This window comes from Hipposideros armiger, unplaced genomic scaffold, assembly GCF_001890085.2.
Source record: "Hipposideros armiger isolate ML-2016 unplaced genomic scaffold, ASM189008v1 scaffold_18, whole genome shotgun sequence".
NCBI lineage: Eukaryota > Metazoa > Chordata > Mammalia > Chiroptera > Hipposideridae > Hipposideros > Hipposideros armiger.
Genome location: NW_017731368.1, coordinates 7,215,453 through 7,230,876, shown reverse-complemented (window position 1 = coordinate 7,230,876; position 15,424 = coordinate 7,215,453). Strand labels below are relative to the sequence as shown.

At 41.6% G+C, this 15,424-nt stretch overlaps 1 long non-coding RNA gene across 2 annotated transcripts; it reads left to right on the top strand.

Annotated features, from left to right (window-relative positions):
• The first annotated feature begins 10,918 nt into the window (after positions 1-10,918).
• LOC109377377 (uncharacterized) lies at positions 10,919-13,564 on the top strand. 2 transcript variants are annotated; one of them, XR_002122860.1, is made up of 3 exons: positions 10,919-11,034; positions 11,757-11,836; positions 12,129-13,564. It is a non-coding gene; the product is annotated as an uncharacterized LOC109377377 (long non-coding RNA). The 2 variants fall into 2 exon arrangements; XR_002122861.1 differs by having other exon boundaries at positions 12,107-13,564.
• The last annotated feature ends 1,860 nt before the right edge of the window (positions 13,565-15,424 follow it).

Here is a 15,424-nt window from a genome sequence, read left to right as displayed (position 1 = left end):
GAGCATTAAACCAAGTGTTCTGTAAGCACAGAGCCCACTGTGGCTGCACAGATTGCGTCCCCTGCCAGGGACTCAAACAATGTCACCAGGACCCCGGGGTCTTTCTCTCTCTACCTCTTGGTTCTGCCAAGTCCCGCCCAATCCTGTGCCTGCCCACGCGCTCCAATATTCTAGAAGGAAAGGCCAGCTGAGACTCACATGCTAGTTGCACCTGTGAGGCAGGGCTCAAGGTGTGCTTACCACAGGCACACATATTAGCCTGATATGTTGACTGTGGTCTTAGGTTAGGCCCCCAAAAGCAGCCTCTGAAATGAGGATTGGCGTGCAGGTGATTGCTAATGGAAGTACTGCCAGGGGAGATCTCTATGGAAATAGGGAAGCCGGAGAGGGAAGGGGAAGAGGCTAAGCAAGGGTGTGATCCCCCACAGAAACCCTCGGCGGCAGCCCCCCTTGATCCCACAATGAGCTCTGGGGTGTCAGTTAAGCCTCAGAGTTGCCTGGACCTGAGACAAGGAAGCTGGCATTTCAACTCTCCCCTTCTGTCCCCCTCAGTCATTGATTAAGGGCCACGCCCCCTGTGTGGGTGGGCACATAAATTCCCAGGTGTTGCTGGCTCCCTTTACATACAGACAACGTGGGTCTTAATAGATTGAGGACAATTCTCTAAAAAAGAAACACGGGTGCTAGCTCCTGGAGGTGAACACCACAGTGGGGAAGGGGTCCCCAAGTGGTACAAGTGTTGTAAGATGTGGGCAGAGCACACGCCCTGGATTCAGTAACAACCCAGCATACTGACCCAACCTGCAGCAGTCTTCATCAAATGCTAAAGCATGTGACCCCAAAGCTCCACTGGGAATGTTTCTGTGTGATCCTTCCAGCCAGTGAATCGGGACGTTCCAGGTGACAGGCAAGTAGCGACTACAAGATGATATCAATTTCAGAACTTTTACTTACCTAATGTTGTAAAAATTAATCTCAGGCGATCTAAGCATACAATACAAAACTCAGATTCCGGATTTTGAAATGAATGAATAGCGTAACAGTGTTTGTAAGAACTGTATGAACTTCCGAGTCTGTCACAGAAACGAACTTTGCACAAACCCTGCTCATATCTTTTGGCACCTGCACTTAGTCACAGGTGACTACATATTGCTCTGAGAGAAGCGTATCATTAGTTTCATTAAGGATGGGATCTTGGAAGCGTAGGGTTAATTATTAACAATATGAGTCAACTGTTATTACAACTCTGTCAACATATAATTCACATGCCATACAATTGTCCTATTGAAAGTGTACAGTTCATTCATTTTCAGTACATTCACAAAGTTATGCAACCATCACCACAATCGGTTTTAGAAGATTTTCATCACTCCAAAAAAACAGCCTCATATCCATTAGCAGTCATGCCTCATACACCCCTCCCCAAACCCCTAGACCTAAGCAAAAGTAGATCCGGCTGATGGACCATTCTTGTTCCTAATCTCAAGAACCATCCAGAAAGCACTATGGGAAAGAACAGCTCTGGAAAGTCCCCCATTTCTACATGTGCTTGGGAAAAGTCACTTTCTGATTGCCAGGCTCAGAGACTGGCAAATCAACAGAAAGCAAGAAAGGGAAAGGCTATAACAACTCAATTGAGCCATGCTAATGAATGTGGCCGGGTGTCAGTGTCACAACCCAGGAGAAAGCTGAGCATTTGCATACAGGGCTATCCTGAGAGCAGCAGTCACCTCTGGCACAGGAGGCAGAGGCGTGGCCTGTCTCCTTTCTGAACACCAAGGGGAATGTCAGGTCATGCTCTACAGATGTCCTGCATCTCCAAATTCAAGCTTGGGAAAACAGGGCATTCCTTACACAGGAAGCTGGCAATGCTGGTTGAAGCAATTTATGCACTTTCTGGGGGAAAAAAAAAAGCCACCTTACCTTTTAAGAGAAAAGGGCAAGGGAACTCCCAGGTAAGCATGTTAGAAAATCCTTCAGAAATAAATTGAACACTACTGAGGGATTTGTGTCTAACTATATTTTACTTCTTCCAACTGAAACAAAGAGTCTAGAAAAAGTCATTTATGAGATCCAAGGTTATTAAGTTGATTAAACATACACCTGCGTGTAACTTTGCTATATAAAGGTATTGGCTACAGTGTGCTGTTAGTGTGGAGTAGGGTACAGTAAGTAAACACTCATTTGAAGACCTTTTCCACTGGGACATAAGAATAAGGCAGTGAAAAGAATACATTTTTCTCTGAACATCACATCGGCCCCATTAGGAGGGCTCTGTGATCACATTATTATGTGCTTTGTCTTCAAACAGAGACTTCCCGGTCTTTTTCACCCATAAGCAGAAAAAGTCCTCTCCATGCTCATTATCAGGCTCTCGGAGCCCGTTCTCTCTGATGTGCCTCCCTCCCTCACTTTAGAGCTCTACTTCCTTGAGATCTGTCATTGTCACCTTTATTATAATGGAGTCTTACAATCCCACAGCTAGTGACACTCAGGGGAGGAGTATTCTGATGAGGAGGGTGGGGGTGCCCGGGGGAGACGTCTGTGATGGAAGTTTCCACAGAGGCTACACTGAAAACTCACAGAGAGGATGGAGAACTGGGAGAGAGATGGGTACTTCACCACCCCATTTCATTCCCCTGGTCTCATGCAAGAAAAACCCAGATAGGCAAAGGAGAATAGCCATGAAAGTGGACCTTGCATTATTCTCATTGCAGTGGGCGGGATATTCTTTTCCCAGGCAAAGCAAGCACAGTCTGGTACCCACAGGGGCAGTTGTGCAGACAGGTGGAGGTGATGCATTTTCTTTGTTTCTTTGTATCGTATGTGGGTGAAGGGAGCTTAAACCCGCCTCCTCCCACCCCCACCCCCAGTGGGAGGAAAGAATAAGAACTGGTTTCCTTTTCTCACATTCCATAGAGCCTCTGACTCAATGGTAGGACAGCAAACCAAGTCAGGAGAACATGATAGGCTTCTTTCATTCTAAAAAGAGACTGGGCCTCCATGGATGTTGCTCAGCGAAGAGAAGGCCAAAGATCAGTGGGCAAGAGTCGCCCACATTAGGGGTAGAACTGGCCTAGGATGTCATAAAAGGCACCAGAAGTGCAAGAGCAATATTTTTAGAAGCACACCTAAGAGATGACCAAACAGATAGGCAGCAATAAATCAGAAAAGGCATAACTCTTCCAGTGTGTCTGCTTTGGCCAAAGCCACAGAATTTAATCAAGCTCATGTGCAGGTGAGATTTGCATGGCTTATTTAGCATTCTATAGATGACTATAGTTCAGGTCTATTATCTAATTTATCTATCTTTCGGCTATCGATGTATTTCTGGTATGTTTCTCCCCAAGAGTGAACAACTATCAAGACAAAAAATAAATTTAAAATGTACACACCAATGTGCTGAGTTGCAGAAGAAACCCCAGCGACTTATAAAACTGCTTGTGGCCCTCTCAATCTTTTTCATTACTTTTTGAGCCTGTAATTAAGAACACGCTGCAATCTTAGGAGAGATTGGTTGGATTCAATGCGATATGAAAATGGCACACAAGTTGCTCTGCCATTTTGAATAGGACAAAAGAAAAAAAAATTAAAAAGTTATGGGAAAGGAAGAAGATATACACCTGCAGTTGAGATAAAAAATATGAACTCAGTAAAAGTAAGAAAGATACAGGGAGGCCATTCCAGTAGAGAAACGTTGCAGCAGGTAACTCGCCTGCTAATAAGGGTGGTAAAGGCCAAGTTAAGAGAAATGCCCAGAGACCCATAAGCATTTGCAAGAGGAAATAGGTTAGGGCAGTGAAATATGACACCTTGCTCAAAGTTATCCAAGGGCAGTTTCAGAGAACTGGCTGATTCTGGGAGAGACCACGGAGCAGAAAGAGCACAAGGCAGGGAAAAGTTAGTGAGCATCCCTTAGAATAAAGTCCAAATGGATTAAAGATATAAATCTAATATTTTTTAAAAGTATTAGAAAACATGGAATTCTTCTATAACTTAGAGTTGAGGAACCATTTCTTCTTAGCATGGCTCAAAATGCAGAAGAGACAAAAGACTAGATTGACTAATTTGTCTACATAAAAATAACAATTTGTGTATGGCAAAAAAAAGAAAAAAAACAAGAGAGAAAAAGAAAGAAAGAAGAGGAGGAGGAAAGCAGAAAACATTAAAAAAAAAACCAAAAAGACAAACAATAAACTGGAAGAAAAAAATTTCATATTACAGACACAGAGCTAGTCTCTATTATAGAGAGATTTTATAGAAATTGAAGAGACCAATAGGCGAAAGACATGACCATCAGTTCACAGAAATACAAGTGAACATAGCTCAGATTACGAAAATATGCTCAGCTTCATTCATAATAAAAATGCAAATTCAAATTACACTGAGCTATCATTTATAAAATTCCAAAAGTTTGATGACACACTGTTAGATTAGGGTTCTCCCAGAAGTGGACATTGAGACAAACAGGTAAGTTCATTTGGGTCGTGATCACAGGAAACAAGAGTGATGAAGTGAGGTGGAAAGAGAAAGAGGTTATGACAGGGTGTGTTATCAAGCCAACTGCCAGTAAACGTACCTGGAGCTCAGTCAGGGAACTGGGGGAGACCACGTACAACAGACTTCAGAATTATCACTCTAAGAGTGAGGAAGCTGGGGTATTGATCCATCAACTCCCTGACCATCATTGGTTGATGGCTGCTGATGAGACATTAACTCTCAGGCGTTTGTACCCTGTCTATTCCTCATGCTCACACACAGTCCAAGCCTGTCTCCTGAAGCCAGAACAAAGCCCCTGGGCAGAGAGGGGCAGCTGCAGTCCAGAGATGAGGGCCTAGAGCAGCGGTTCTCAACCTTTCTAATGCCGCGACCCCTTAATACAGTTCCTCATGTTGTGGTGACCCCCAACCATAAAATTATTTTCGTTGCTACTCTATAACTGTAATTTTGCTACTGTTATGAATCGTAATGTAAATATCATTTTGTTTTCCAATGGTCTTAGGCGACCCCTGTGAAAGGGTCGTTGGATCCCCAAAGGGGTCGCGACCCACAGGTTGAGAACCGCTGGCCTAGAGGCATGCGTGGGGTGCAGTAGCATCTTCCCCACACCCTCCATTGATAAAGCTGTCAGGGTACAGGCAACTCTCGTACATTTTTGGTGAGAACGGAAATTGTTACAACACCTATGATAACTGGAAGTGCCAATTAGTTGTTGGCAAACTGACAATGTCTAATACCTATTCTTTTCTCCTGGTGCATCTACCCTTTGACTCAGCAGTCCCACTTCCGGGAATTTATCCTTTGGTTGAGATTTGCACATGTAGTAAATGACACACGTGCAAGATAATTCATGCAGTCCTATTTGTAATGACAAACACTTGGAAACAAGCTAATGTCCATCAAAGAGAAGGGCTACTTAAATAAATTAAGGATATGTATATATGTATATATACATATATATTACTTAATTCAACATATTGCTCTAATACATTACTTAGTTAAAAATTAAATTTAGAAATGTTGATGGGTATCTGGGGGCATGGAATTATGGGGTACTTGTTCATTCTGTTATACATTTCTGATTTGTTTGAGTGTTTTATGTGGCACATGCATTATTTTACAATATGAAAATATAGTAGAAATATAATGACTAAATACAAACTAGGCAGATACGCAATTGTCAAAAGTAATCAAAATGGAAGGTTTATTGGACCACTGTTGAGCTGTAAGGAATAGAAAACAACCGGCTGGCTAAAGCAGAAAAAGAATTTAATGGAAGGATAGTGGACAGTTCACAGAATGTGTACCAGGATGGTACAAGCAGTGGGCTCAAAGTAAAGTAGACGCCAAGGAGGCAAGGCAACAATACCCACAGAACCATCTGATGAGGTCACAGTGGCCATCACCCCCTCTAGACCTGGTTCCCTCTGCTGTCTCTAGGGGAACAGACCAGAAGTTCCAATTGAGGTACCAAGACATGACTGTTTTTAGATGGCAGAGTAAGGTGTGAGGTCGGTCACCAGGTTGACATGTCAAAGCAGATGACCCAGAAGTGGGCAAGTGAGGACATCAAAGGGACAAGAGACTGAGCCTGGAGGCAGAGCCTTGAAGAGGACCCTAAGGTTATAGAGTCCCACCATGCTCCCCGCAAGGAAGCAACAGTCAGAGCATTCCAGCAGGGGAGCTCCAAGAAACCCATAAAAATGTACAGAACAGGGCCACCTGTAAACATTGGCTGGACCCAGATAGCAAAAGCCCGTTGATGACAGTAATCAATCTGTTAAGAAATGCCACATTCCTCTTGCCTCATGGTCCCAACACCAGGAGGGTCAAAAATATTTAGCAGCGAGGAGGTGGGGCGGATGTGATGGTGTGAGGAAGGAAGTCAGCCTATATTCTTCGCAGCCCTTCCTGGGACGGGAGGAAAATTTTTACCTTCAGCTGAAGATAGAAGTGACGATCATTACATGGACACCATGTTTTGCAACTTAACGATCATAGGACTTTGTTGACTGACAAAACCAGGAAGGTCATGAGCATTCACTTTATGGAGTACCCAGTGGTAATGGAGGAACCATCCCATTGCAAGTCCAGTAAAGTGACGGTTGCATAAAAAGTGGATATTACTCCTACCGTCACTGAAATAATTAAATCTGTTTTTGCTTTCTCGTGTCGTTCCAGTTTCAAAGTCCCAAGCAGAAGCATCTGATTGTTTCAGCTGAGACTTCAAGTTCATGCTCCAGGGGCCACGGCCCATATTGCCCACAACACTCTGTGTGATGAACGCACCTAAATTAGGAAAAGCGTTCAGAAAGCGGAGGGACAAAAACTGACGTGCAGTGTCATGAGAGCCTCTGCGTTCACTTCTGATGGGTATTGCACCCTGCTAAACGCAGGGGGTGGAGGTGCAGGAGGAGGAGAGGATTCCAAGAAGAGTTACATAGTCTCACTATTGTAGCAACTGTGGCATAAAAGTATCTCATTATTACCTAGAACGTCATAGCTTAAAACTGTTCTTTCATTTCCTCTTGACAACACAGTTGAGATAAATCTCGAGAGTCCCAGGTCTGGCATATAGTAGGTATTCAGTAAATGTTTGTTAAATGGACAAACAAGTAAAGGAATGAATGGGTAAGGGAGCATTAAATCCAGTGCTGAAAGGACAGGCTTTGCAGTCGATCAGTCTAGTTCAGCATTTCCCAGTGGAACGTACTGCTGTGCCGATGACTCTGTAACCGCGCTGTGCCCTATATGGCTGTGGAGACTTGAAATGTGCTAATAATGAGACTGAGGAATTAAATTTTAATTTCATTTAATTTTAATTCATTCAAATTTAAATAGTCACATACTCCTCATGGCTACGGCACTGGACAACACAGGTCTAGACTTTAAATCTCAGCTCTGTTTATCTAGCTTATAACCTGAGCAAACTCCTTAACTTCCCTAAGTCTCCTTTTCCCCAGATGTGAAATGGGGAAAATAATGTCGCCCTATTTTACAGGTTGTAATGGTTAAAAGAGGCCTTAGATGTGAAAGGTGAAGTTCCCTGGGTTGTGACAGGCAAAGCTTCATACCTGGCAGAGGCTCAACAAACGGAAGCCACCATTTGGATTACTGTGACTCCCAGCACCACTGCTGTTACTGCCACTACAGAGGGATGCGGAGACTCAGAGAGGTTAAGAAGCCTGTCCGGGTCACAGAGCTGGTGCATGGCAGAGTGCAGTTTGCTTCTGTTTTCACCACTATCAAGTGCAGCAAGGGCTCAAATACACCATCTGTGCCCTAAGGATCGTCTGTGCTCTGAAAAATGAGTCTTCTGCATATTTTTGTGATTAGCATTCAAATTCATGTAGATTCCACTAGAACTAATAAAACATACATTTGTCTAAAAGCATTACTGACTTTATAGCAGCTTTTTCTCATTATGTAGATTTTTAATCATGAGATACTAAAAGCACAGCTATTGTCATGTGAGGTATCTCAGAATCTTTTCACATTAAAAAGTCATCTTTATCCTCTGTGTTGAAAATGTGAACACCTCCTTGCTACAACATAATTTAAAAAAAGCAAGACTGAGAATACACACACACACACACACACACACACACACACATACACACACACACACACACAGGAGTTAAATATCAAGAGAAAATGGTGATGCAAGAGAGTCCATAAACCAGAATGTATTCTAGGTACATTGGCAAGAACCACGAATGGTGGTTTTTACCAAAGGGGGTTTATTTGAAGTCAGTTCATAGAAAAGATCAACGTGTGATTTGCTAACCGACTCTGCAACAAGCAGCGATGATAACAAATAAAGCCGAGTTTAGTTTTAAAAAACAAATCACACACATTCACACAGGGTGAAACGTGATGTAACACAGATTTTGTGAAAGCTTTAAGAATTTTAGAAGAGTGGTCCTGAATGGAGTGAATATAACCCAGAAGCTGCCCATGAGAACCCATTGGTCTTAAGAAATAAAATACTGCTACTCCTGTATTTACTTGTTATCATGAAAAAAAGAAGGCAAGCTTCATGGATATTTAATATATGCTTTGACAGCAGTACATGTATATAATTTAAATAATTGTACATCTAGAGGGTGCATACTCAAAATCATTGTACAAAGAAGACTGCATAATTAAAAATCTTTAGACATTTTTGTTTTAGAGGATAAACAAGCTCAGGATAATAAACCTGCAGTATGATGTGATTTAAAAAAAAACACAAAACACAAGCCCAAAATGGAATCATCTTAGTTCCATTAGGTAGCTTTTCCTATGTAACAAACCACCCCAAAGTGAATTGACTTACAACCACCACGTTTTTCACTGTTTAGAACCTATACAGCGTCACTTGTACTGACAACCTAAGAATACAGGTTCTGAAAACTAAGTCATAAGAGGAAGGTTTCAAAGAACTGGGATCCTTATGCTACGAAAATAGAACATTAATAGGAAAGAAATATGTGCGGTAGACGTTTACTGCCTTGATTTCTTACAGCTTAGACTCGAATACAATTTACAGTGGAAGGAAAAATATTTTGAATGGACAATCCCTTGAGGCAACAGAAATGAAAGCATTTTTTTTAATTTTCCCTAATTGATTTTGTAATTATAGAACTCCACAATTTCAGAGAGTTGCTTTTGTGTGGAACAACAATTGGCTGACATAAAAATTACTGGAAAAATCCCTGAGATGTAATATTCCCTACTTGTCAACTTTTCTCATTTTTATAGAAGAATTGGCTATTTCTTTCTCCCTCTTTTAAAAGAAAAACAATATGGTCACTGTTCCTTCTTCATCTCCCTCCAACTCAAATTCTAAAATTGTAAATTCAAAATAGGAGCAGATTTGAAAGTGGATTATGAGGAAAAAGCTTGAGTATAAACAAAAGAAAGATGGACTAAAATGCATGCCCGCCCCTGCGAGAGAAATAGTGTGACAGGTGTACATACAGTACCTCTGCTGAGAGAATGGTGGTGGTTCAAAGCATTGCTGTCCCCTCCGAAAGGAATATGTGAAATAAAACATATTTAAAAGAAAACCTGTGCAAATGCAGTGTCTCTTCTGGGGATAGCTGAAATGATGTTCTGTTTGAATAATTTTGTATCTTCTCCTAGAACTAAAATTTCTGCAAAGTTAAATCCAAATGCTATCAAAATCTATGCATCGGATAAGAAATGAATCCAATTTATTGCAAGATTTAGGATTAAAATTTAACTTCAATAAAATAAATTTTAATAAGCAGTGGCCTTGAACATGTAGGCCAATGATCAAATTTGTATTTGGTGGCTTTTTAGCAAAAAACCAACTAAGGTTGCAATGAAAACAAACTGTCATGTCCTTTAGTGGTAATTCCTGGGAGAAAAAGCAGATTGTCTCCGTCCTTACTCAAAGAGAATGTTTTAGTCACGTAGTGAAAAAATAATTCAATCTGTATGTTCCTCCACTTTTCTGGGCCCAAAGTTATTTTGTGCTGGGTGGCACAAAACAGAACATGGACACTTGTTTCTGGCACTGTTACCTTCTCCAGGTCCCCGTCCATGATGCCCTGATGCCCTTATATCACACCCCTGTGATATAACCAGCAACCATTCTCCATCAACACTCAACCTGACAGCATGCGAGAGTAAAAATACCTCTCACTTCAATGAAGAGTGCCACACTACAAACACATTTCCCTCTTCCGTAAGACAGATGATTAAAAAAAAAATTTCATTCAGATAGGCAACTGCTCCACATTGTTATTTTTCTGTTAGCCACACACATAAATATATCTAATTTTTCTTTTAAAACCAATAGAGCTCATAAACATTATAAACTAGCTCTATATTTTTGCTAACAGAAATTTACATACGTTTTCCAACTAAGACACAGCATAAAACCTTCATGTTTTTAAAATGCCATACCCGCCACCTCTGTACATACACACCCATACACATACACACCTGCTCCATCTCCACACGTATCCATTGATGACTAAACCATTTCAGATATGTTGGTGGGGAACAGGAAAGGGACTGGGGAGGATTTTTTTTTTTACAGTAGGCATGCATAATATTTACCAAATAACACATTTTGCTCTGTATTTTGTTTTAGCATGAGGGGGGAATCATAATTGTATTTAGACTTTATATGGCATGGGTTACTCGGTTCACAGCAGAGGCACCTGCAGCAAATTAATTTGTTGTAGCACATTAATTATCTCATAGCTCCTATTTAGTCTGCAGCTGTTGCTATTATGTTAATAATATTTTTTATCACCACTGTATACAACAGGTTATGGTACTAATAGAAATCTTTTTTTTTTTTGGCTTCCCTCCCCCTGCCATTTCCATTTTTCATTGTCAGAAGGGAAGACAAAGAAATTTAGGCACATGAAGCCCCAAAGCGCACCATCATTTTCTATTTCTGAACCGATTTGTAAGAGAATGGGTGACTGAAATTAGCAAAGAATCGCCCCACACAAAGATGGCGCGTGCAGAATTTGTGAAAGCGAAAAAGGAGACGGAGGCGAAGCCTAAGAGGTACGGAATACTGCAGTGCTGGGGTGGTGAGTGTTTGGGTGGGGGCGGGGAAAATGCTGCAGTTTTCATGAAATAATAAGATGGGGGAAAAGAGGCATACAAAGAGTAGGTTTTTCATTGTTTGTAAAATATAAACACAGATGAATTCTGTCTTTGGTTTGTTCATGCTTTTCACTCTGCACAGCAGGGATGTTCTTAAGAAGTTGCCCTCTGCGAAATTTCACTAAATGGGAACCGTGGACCCTGCATGATGGGATTATAATCACACCGGCCACTCCTTTTACATAATTTTTTGTTTAAGATCCAGTAAGACTCCCTGTTTTTAATATATATAAAGCAATAGACATGCCTATGTCGATAAACTGAGGGTTTGCGTTCCTATTGCCTAGTGCCAGCTAAGACAAAAAAAAAAAAAAAACGGTGATATCACATCTACAAATCTCAATGGATTCAAAAACAATATGAAAATTTTGAGCTGACAAGAACATGTCTGCTGCCTGCAGTCCCTGCAACTAGCTCACCATGTTGCCTACTAAACGAAAGATCAAAAATTATCGATTTCATGGCGCTTCGTGCTCGGGAAAGAAAAGCTACTTTAAAATTTGCATTGTTTAAGAAATGAGTTAAAAGAAAAGAATCATTTTTTTTCCTGAACACTTTGGAATGTGAAAATGGCTTGTTTTAATCTTATTCATGAATTACTATAATTCTATTATTTTTAGCAGCTGGAGTCCAGAAATGATTTTTTTCGATGAATTTAGGATTTTGCCGCAGTATACATCTGCAGTCCCAGAATCCTCGGGTAAGTTAATCCTTCTTTCGATGGGAAACGCCTTTAACCTTCTTGTGAATGAAATATCTGCAACCATTTTGAAATTTTTAATAGTGTGTGTGTGTGTGTGTGTGTGTATGTTGTATGTTGGGGGGGGGAGTATATCTCCAAAGCATAATTTCTTAGCAACACAGCGGTATTTATCTTAGTTCTTAGAAACAGTGACAAAACATACACCTTTGTGCTCTTTGATTATCATGGATGATATGTCCATTGCTTCTCCTTCACTTTCTATGGTAGCCATTACAATGTGCTTCCTCAGTCTAGCAAGGACTGTTGTGTCGAACCAATGAAGGCCTGGAGAACACATAACCCCAAGCATGAAGAGTGTTCCTGGCATAACTGAAGCGGCCATGAATATCACTACCACTGCTGCTGCCACCGCTGCCGCCACCACCACGGCCACCGCCTCCCACCACCTTCACCACCCCTCCCTTGGTCTGCAGCACACACTAGATGCAAGCTTTCCACAGTGGCTCTCTGCCGAATTTGCCCAGTGGGTTCCTAGATTACTCCTGTGTGCGAGAATAGCCAACCATGTAGTCTGACAAGAAGTATTTACAACTACTTAGCCTGTTCAGCTGGAAAGAAATCAAGAGATAACACTGAACCCTGAGATGATGTATTGCAAATCAAAAGCTCCAATCCATAAATAGCCCACTCGGTGACCGGCTAAATGAAAAGCTGATCCTGGTTATTGTCCAGTGTTTTCAGGTTGTCAAAAGAGATATTTTTAACAGGCATTCTTAGAGAGTCAGGATTCATTGTTTATAAATGCATGGAGTATGACTTAGTCTTACCTTTCTGCTGGGAGAGGGTTCTTCCCAAGGAGATTCGCATATAGAGTCCAGAGGAGACCACGCCTTCCTTTCACTGTTTTCTACTGTTTCCGTTTACTCTCAAGTAAGGTTGATTAACAATTACAATTTCATATTACTTTAAGGGACCTAATCAAAAGGAGCCAGTCATCCATTTCCCTCTAACGGGAGCTTATTGTCTTAGTGCTCAATAAATGTTTAATGAATAGATTTGATAGAGTTAACTACGCAAAACATGAACGGGCCTTCTTTAAAGTGCTGGCTGGATTAATGTTTCTGTCGGAAGTGCAAAAACAATCTGCACATTTATTTATTTGCCTAAAGGTGATTCAAAAGATGGGTTTTAGTGATGGGGGATGCTTTATGTTAAGGTTCCATGTAGCCACTGCCTGATACGCCAATGGTCTGATATTATGGCAAGGAATGCCTCCTCTGTTAAACCAGCTGAAGACACTTGGTTTCTAGGAATACAGCCTGAAATTTAGAACTGTGTGTCTTTTTGCAGTTTCACAAAATGGATTAATTTATGTCAAACCCAAGTGGTTGGCTCTAGGAGGAAAATGTGTAAAAGAAAAACCAAGTATTTTTTCATGAAACGTATTGCCCAAGGTTAATTTTTAAGAATCATTTTTTACAAAATCACTTATTTCACCAATTCATCAGGTACTTTGATGTTTGTATTTCTCATTGGTTTAATGATGGAATTTGTCTTCATTTTGCAGAAGTTATTCATCTCATGTTTTTGGTGAGACAATTGGAACAATTTGTTTTTTGAGAGAAGTAAATAAAAATTCTGGGCAATTTGTTAAATTCCACTAATTTGTTTTAATGCTAGTCACCCGGTAATTCTTCAGTACACTTAAATTTGATGGGAAAAACAGCTTGCTGCATTGATGCAAATTTTACATTTCCTTTGATAATGTGTGTTTGCTTAAAGTATTACTAGGGATTTAAAAATCTTAATTCTAAATTTAGATTAAGACAGCTACATTATAGAAAAATCCTTCAATTATTTTGGCACCCGAATATATGAAAATACGAATACATAAGTTTTTATTCTGTAGATGTTCTAAGTGTAAAAATTTCTTACAGTTTTAACAGTGTGCCTTATTTAGCAAAAAACCAAAAACCAAGAAACTGAACACAGAAAAAAGAAACATCTGTACAAAAAAAAATCCTTTACTATTGATTAGTCAGTCATCTGATTTTAAATGTATGGCTAATCAACTCAACTGTATATTCCTTACCTCTGTGTATGATAATTAAAATTGGGGATTAGTACCTGGAAATGCTATTTACACTTTCGAAAACGTTTATATTAGAAACATTGCTTTGATGAAATTTCTTTTTCTGCTCAATCTGTTTTAATTATGAGCAGCCCAGTTAACCACAACCATTTGCCACACTTCTACAGAATTACTAGCAAAGACACAAATGCGAAAGTCGTTCTAGACAATGGATCTCACGGAACATCATCTTAGTGTGTGGATTTCATCCACTGCAGGGGCCCACATGTGCTATAGTGATAGCAGTTGACATTACCACTGCATATAGGAATATATTTTAAGACATAAAAAAATAAGTTATTTAAAGGACATGTTGAGCCGTGAAGTATTAGCTATGCCTAAAACTACATATCCCACTCCAGGAGTGAATGAGGAAGTAGGTTTCCTGCCTGTACCTATGTATAAAGACCTATTGTTTGCATGCATTAATTACAGGGATAAAAGCCTCAAGATAACTTTCACTGTTGCTTTTTGTACTCTCTCCATTGTTTTGGAGAAAAATAAGCATAAAACAACATGCTAGAGAAAGTGAATCGATCGTAATTGTTTCAGCTTTGACAAACGCCAATCTTGCTGGATTACACTGGAGACATTTCCAAGGGAAATGAAGACCCAACTTCAGCCTATTAAAACGAATTCGAAAATGCTTTTGAAGGATAGAAAATTAGTTAAAAAAAAAATTACAAGTTGCCTAGTCGGTATAGCTTCTTCCATCAACAACATACTTGGATCTCTCAAATAAGTAATACCATAGCAATGCATCTCCTCTCACCCCTCCCCACCCCCGCAAAAAAAAAATTATTGATATTTAGTAGCCCAGTGGAGCCGAATAAAAACGTTATCTATAAGAATGAACCTCATGGACGTGGCTCTACAGCTAGTCCATTTCCATCAGTCATTTGTTCACAGTAGGTACTCATAAGGACTTGTTGAATTACGGGGCTAGGCGCCCCCTCTACCGAAGAGTTCACTGCCCTCAGCAGAGGGGTGCGCAGGCGGCCCTGTCCGGGGGTTCACTGCCAGATTCAGGCTGAGCAGCCGGGTGAGAGGCGGGACCCACGATCGGGACAGCGGGGGGCTTGAGGCTGGTGTGCGGCTCGGCCGGGAGCCACGTCCTGCAGGGAGTGTGTGGCCCCGACCGCAACGGCGGCGGAAGCCCTCACCCGCCGGAGTCCCCGAGCCGACTGCGGCGCGGGGGGCGGCGTCCAGCAGCGCCAGGGGCCCCGCGGGCCGCGACCTCAGCGCCCGCGCCTCCGCCGCCCGGGCCCCGAACTTCCGCCCTCCCGGGACTTGCGGCAGCCGCTTCGCGCGGCCCCCGAGGGCCGGGGCCGAGAGGCCGCCACCCGCGGGCGGCCGAAAGCGTGCAGCCAGCCCCGCGTCGGCTCTCGCGGCTCGGGGCGCGCGCGGGGCGGGGGCGTCCGGTTCGGGACAGCGGATCCCGGTGCCGCCTCCCT